This window comes from Diadema antillarum, unplaced genomic scaffold, assembly GCF_040938485.1.
Source record: "Diadema antillarum isolate AM-2024a unplaced genomic scaffold, OU_Dant_1.0 scf00000057, whole genome shotgun sequence".
NCBI lineage: Eukaryota > Metazoa > Echinodermata > Echinoidea > Diadematoida > Diadematidae > Diadema > Diadema antillarum.
Window position 1 is genome coordinate 2,499,453 of NW_027270946.1, and position 6,005 is coordinate 2,505,457.

Consider the following 6,005-nt stretch of genomic DNA (forward strand, 5'->3'; position numbering starts at 1 on the left):
TATAGATGTCGCATGTCTGGTTAAAAATACAAATGCCTTTCCTTTTCGTCATGATGTTAGAATCATAGTTGTAACTGTTGTAAAGACAGTCTTTATTATTGTTTAATGTATTGTATATATACCTCATTTCTGTACTAAGAAGAATATGTGTATATAAGTATATTATTATCTAGTGGAGGTACGTTCTCCTGCGCAGATGTATACATAATAGTTCGTAATGGATTTTACCAAGGAACTGCGGAGGAAGTTGTGAGTTATGAAAAAGCAATACACAACTTCATCTGCAAGTTCTTTTATGGTTTATCATTATTTCAGTTACTATACTCTGTCTCACATTCCGAAAAAAAAAAATCCCCGCCTACATCTGTTAGTAAAAATAAACCCTGCAGATCAATGCGTCATGGCTAGAACCAAATTCAATTTTAGAAATATCGAACAAACATATTTGCGGGAAATCACAGTAATGGTAGATGTGCAATGCTATATGTACATTACTTCTTCTTTGCCCATGCAAAATAAAGTTGCACATATTACCTGTTCACCTCCGGCCGAATTTGTTGAAACATTTATTTATTACATTACATTACATTTATTTATTACGCAATTTGTTACGCATATCTGATGTTCACAATTTCAAACAAACGAACGAGCAAACAAACAAACCTCAAATTCCTTCGGTTTCATTCCTTATGTGTTTGTAACGTGAAATATCAGGATAAAGAGATGAAACATTTATGGACACTTTGCAGTTTGCTGTTTCATATTTTATCATGTCTGTGTCGACTTTATCATAAAAAAGTCAAATGTAGCATATTTTGAATCATGTGGTTGTGCTAGAAACTACCAGTATAACATACTTGGTGTACAATGGCTATTGTTTAACAGTAGCGCTAGTCAAGATCCCGGCAGACAGTTACATTACTTGGAATCTTTCTAAACAATTTTGGTTTCAGTGGAATATAAAGCTACATTTAGGACGATAATCTTGGTGTTTTTTTTTTCTGTTTGATTAATAGTCACATCCACAGTTTAATCAGTCTTTGTTTCGCGATTTCAGTACTCTTACGAATTATTGGTGAGACTACACAAGATTGAAAAAAAAAACTGAGAAAAAAAGGAATACAAATGTACCATGTACATGAATGGCATATAGGCAGTGTAAACCATCGCGTACTGTTGGGAATCTGTTTTTATATTGATGTGAAATAATGGCTACCGTCCGATACGTGCAGTTGCGATTTAAACACGGTGGTAGTTCGTTGAATATATTGTATTCAGTTTGTTTATTTTTTATTACTTTGTACGTATGATCGCAGTTACTCTATATCCCCCATCACACCCTCGGCAGTTATAAATGAATGGATACATACAAAATTACACAAGGAGAAGTGAGCAGAATTCTTGTCTGTCTTACATGAGAACACTTTTCAAGGGTAAAAAAGTGAAACTTTGAAGAAATGGTACATTTGTATTCCCCTTTCTCTTTATGAGTGTATTGTCAAATGACCTCATGTACTATAATTTTATGCATTTCTTTTAACTCCGTACAACCGTACGCAATGGTGATAATAAATATGCTTTTACAATAGATCTTACACGCTGTATTCAAATTCGGTACTTGTACGGCAATGCAAAGTGAATGTCTTTCATCTGAATATATGTAGAAAGTAGGATAGTGATTGTTTTGTAGATGGCCATGGAGCTGAATTGATGACAAAGTGACTGAGCAGAATGTCGAGAAGAGAAATAAAGGTAGAAGGAGCTTCAAAACTTACTGGTTTGGGTCTCGGTGATTTTGTTGTTGGATTGTACATAGAAACGGGAAGTTCGTATGTTTTTGTCTTGTTTTTTATTTCTGTTAACCTTCACTTATTCTTGCCATAGGTGGTGACTTTGTTGTTGGATCTTACATAAAAGCGGGAAGTTCGGGTTTTTTTGTCCTGTTTTTTTTTTCTCTGTTAACCTCCACTTATTCTTGCCATGAATCAAATGCTCTGATAACATGTAGCCTTTTTGTATGTCCTTTTTCACAACTTTGTTGGTGGATTGTGCATAGAAACGGGAAGTTAGGGGTTCGTTGTTTTGTTGTCTTGCTTTTGTTTCTGTTAACCTTCACTATTCTTGCCATAAGTCAAATGTTATCTTTGTGTGTGTGTGTGTGTGTGTGTGTGTGTGTGTGTGTGTGTTTTGTTTTTTCCTCACGACTTTGTTGGATTGAACGTAGAAACGCAAAGGGGGAGGGGGATTAGCCTTTTTCTTTTATTTCCGTTAAAATTCACTTATTTACGCCATGAGTCAAATTCTCTGAAATGCTACCTTTGTGTGTGTGTGTGTGCGTGCGTGTGTGTGTGTTTTTTTCACGACTTTGTTGGATTGTACGTAGAAATGCAAAAATCGGGGGGGGGGGGGTTGGCCTTGTTCTTTTATTTCCGTTACAATTCGCTTATTCACGCCATGAGTCAAATGCTCTGCTATGTTGTCTTTTTTATGTTTGTGTATCCCTTTTTCACGACAACACGACAAATTTGTATTTTCTAATCCGACTGGAAAGTTCACTGCCGGGGTGCAATTTGTCTCATTTCGAAATGATCAGTATTCGTATCCACTTTAAAATAAGCGAACGCTGCACGTAATGGTACATGGATATGTGTATAGATGCGCGAAATATAGGAGACCTTGAAGGTCGTTTTTACCTTTGGGAGCAGTGATTTAAAGAATGTTCAAGATAACACATTTCATGCATATGAGTAGGTCAGAAAAATCACAAAACATCCCACCATATCAAAATTTTGCAATAGAACATTGTAGCTTAAAATATAAGGAGATATCACTATTTTTGTCATGAAACCATAACTGTAAATGGTTTAGTCTGTAAACATTTTTACTATAACTATTGTTTACATTTTGTATAGGGCCTTCTGTATTTAACAATACTTAATATTGATTATACTGGTTCAAATTTTTACATCGGTATTTCTATCCCTAACTAACATTTTAGAACTATTTTGAAACACCAATATGCTCGGGGTTTTGCTTCATCTGCAATTGATGGTAAATAATGCCTTTAAAATTCTGTCGCTCACAAAACGTTTGCCTATATAATTGCTATCGTTGCAATTGGAGACCAAGAGTTCAACGGTCATCTGAGAAAGTTCGTTTACTGATGAAGCCCACGATAACGTCTGGCATATCCCGCTGGTTGGCCCCATGCTGGATTGACGTCCCTCTCGGGTTATATTCATGTTTATAGCCGGATTTGACAGATGTATCTATTGTGAAATGGTATACCTGATTATCACGATAAAACCAACTCCGTCTTCCATTTTGATGTCCCGATGAAGATGAATTTTTGTACAAATAAATGTTGCGGCGTAGTTTCAATGCAAAAATCTTTCCAAATTCTTGGAACCCCCACCCGTATAAATAACTGCAGTGCATGAACTGTAGTTTATGCGCAATTTCTCGACATGGTGTCACCAGCAATTCAATTTCTCAACTCGGTGAATGTTGTAATTGCCACGTACTTTCTGATCCAATATAACAAGTATTTCATATATTTCTGAGACCTATTCTACCGATGCAACCTGTATTATAACTTCTGCTGCTGCTTCTATACTACCAACCACTGCTGCTTTATGTTTATGCTACCTCCTACTGCTACTACTGCTTCTGCCACTGCCACTGCCACTGCCACTATTTCTACAATGCAAAAAGTCCGGTGTTAAATATGAAACACCGAGCTGGTGTTAAATTTTCGATGCTCATTTATAGTGTTAGATTAACACCTCCGGGTGTCATTTAAAAATATAGAATTGATGTTTTTTTTTTTTAAATTAGTTGCTGCACTTTTTGTTGATTTCGAACTTCAACAAGACGATCAAGAATTTTCCGATAAAGTACTTGATTTTTGAAAACTACAGTAACACCAGTTGGTGTGGTCTCCTATTGAAACTGGACGGGTGTTATACCATTGACATTAACACTAGCAATATCACATCAACACCATGCATGCGGTGTCATTGTTGAATTAACACCAGCGCAGTGTCAAAAATATCACCAGCTGCAGTGTCAAATTAACGCCACGAAGTGCCAGGTGAACACTTTACAAAACCATCACAACATACTTTCTACACCAGTGGGTGTGGTCCTCTATTGACATTTGATCGGTGTTAGATTTAACACGCGTGGTGTTAAATCTAACACCGATGTTTTTGCAGTGTACTATTACTCCACACGCTACTCCCACTCTTCTCCTATTTCCATTTGTATACTCCCCTGCTTTCTCCTCCTCCTCTTTCGTTTTCCTCTTAGATTTTCTTTTGGTCCTGTCTCCACTCTCTTCCTTATGACAGTAATCTTTTCAGGTACTGATCTCCTCGCATAATAGTCTGTCTTCGTATTTACCTCATGCAACTTTCTGTCTTTCACGTCACAACATCTTTTGACGTCACATGTATCTCGATCGTGTACGTTTCATCCGGGAGGACGGGAGATGGAAGAACAAGAATGACGCCTTTAACTGAACTCGGCATGCGAAATCAGGAATGTAAGGAAAGCGAAGTTCAAGGAGTGACGACCGGTGAAAGCGATGCCATGTTATCTTATTTTGAAATCGACGGTGACAAGTTTCAAGCTCGTGAAAGTGACCTATGACCTCTGACACCGGACACTATACATCTATATCATATTTTGATCGCGTTTCCCAAGCAACTGTTGTTTATTATTGTTTAACTATTGATATGGTTGGAAATTACAGACACATCAGTGAATGAAAAAAAAATAGAGAGATGGCAAGGATATCATCATGCGTCAAAAAACAAAACAAAACAAGAACAGTGTATAGGCAAATATGAATTGAATGTCTTGCTTAATCTCGTGTTCAAGGAAAACGTCACACGACACGGCATACATTTTTTTTCCTTTTTAAATATCGCAAATAACGTGTTTACTGCAATGGTCTACCGTTCCTTTGTCTTTCATTGACCCGCCTGTTTTCATTCCACACTTAGGGTCTATTATATTAAGAGGTCTACATTAATGATTAAGTTACTGATGCAAAAGAGCTGGCATTAATCAAACCTAATGGACTGACCCCTATCAACTAATTCGTGCTTAACTCTAAAAACCACGCGTAGAATCTGTAAAACTGTCGATCGAGAGTGCAGGGACACAGGCGTATTGGAATCGGAGATTGGTGTTTTATACAAATAAGTCTTTGAAAGGAGACATAAGGTGCATTAAAGGTAGAAACATATTGCATGTACACCCATGGTATACTACAACAACATCAACAACAACGGCGACGACGACGACGACAACAGCAACAACAACAACAACAACAGCCTCTCATTCGAGCGATGGTTGTTTCATTTTAGGGGCTTCCATGCAGTATTCCCTCTGAGAACTGTGCAGGAATTCGACATTCTAGAAAATCCTTGAATGGATTTGGTTGTTCTGTTTAATGGACAGATTGAACTGCCTGCATTAAGCACAGGTTACTAACCTGAATCATTCATATTTTGGTTAACTCTATTTGTTTAAAATATTTTGCACTATTTTTCTTTCGTGATTGTGTTCCCCCTTTTCCGTGATATAAACAGGAACTGCATATTCCTAGTTTGTTTGGTCCCAAAATGAATTGATTAAATAACTTTGACAGAGAGAGAGGAAACGAGGGAGGGAGAGAGGAAAAAAGTAAATCAGATCACCTGCCAATCGATGTGATCGCATTTTCTCCGAAATATTCTCTCGCTTATATTTTGTTTGTTTGAGCGCCCTCTTGTTTTCCTAGCAAACGACACAATTTTTGCGCTCAGCATGCGCGACAGACCGGTGTCATGTTCCCATCTCGAAAACTCATATAAAACCTCTGCCCAAGAATGTGTCGCCCAAAGTTGATGCGGATTCTTTTCGGATTACTAAACCAGTAGTTCGTGTCTCCAGTAAATTGCAGGAGTTCATGCCCTAGACAGAGAGAGCTGGAGACAAGATACTGGAATCCATCA